This window comes from Arvicanthis niloticus, chromosome 6 (assembly GCF_011762505.2).
Source record: "Arvicanthis niloticus isolate mArvNil1 chromosome 6, mArvNil1.pat.X, whole genome shotgun sequence".
Taxonomy (NCBI): Eukaryota; Metazoa; Chordata; class Mammalia; order Rodentia; family Muridae; genus Arvicanthis; species Arvicanthis niloticus.
Genome location: NC_047663.1, coordinates 71,834,026 through 71,834,870, shown reverse-complemented (window position 1 = coordinate 71,834,870; position 845 = coordinate 71,834,026).

The following is an 845-nucleotide window of genomic DNA, read 5'->3' as shown; positions in this document are numbered from 1 at the left end:
TGCCATCTGCTGACAACTTCTATCTACAAGATGTCTTCAACAGCTTTCCTCTGTGAAATACTGAAGCACACAGAAGCAGAGTAAAGTCTGAGCTAACGTTGGTCAGTGAGTGTTTTCTACACAGAGTTGGGGTATGGATTTAAGGAGGGTGGGAGAGCACATCTCTCCACATGCTCACATTTGTCTTCAGGACACAATGTAGATTTGGGAGCTTCTGCAGCAGGACACAGAGTCCGGTCAGTGGCTACCAGAGTCAGACTGTTCAGTGGAGAGTATTAGAGAGGAAAATCAAAAAGAGAATGTGCTGTCAATGCTTGTTCTCTCATGTGAGTTGACAACTGAACTGAATGGAGAAATGTTTGACTAAAGCCTGGGAAGAGGGAGGGCCACAGAGTAGAGGGAATACATAAATGTAAAAAATAAAGTCTTGTGTGGCAGAGCCCACCAGAGTGACTAGCTTAAAACAATCTTCTATACATTTATACACCTATGAATAAGCAAAGTGGAGATGCTTAAATGCTTTATGACAAGGCACCAATACTACCATGGTCACCAAAGAATCCAGATTTGGGTAGTACATGGCAGTATTAGTGTTAATTGTTAACTTGTCAATATCTAGAATCTCCTGAGACCCCCAGTTCTGGGTATCTCTGTTGGGTTACACTGTGTTTGTCTACACTGTGTCGGGTACCAGATACCCCATTTAAAACACCTGTAGTAACAATGGGACAAACAGAGCTACCTGTGAGAATGCAGAAGCCCATGAAGACTTTCACAAGATAAAAGATCAAGGATTCATTTGAGGAGAAAAAATGCAAATCAAATCCATATTGTGTGTTCTTTAA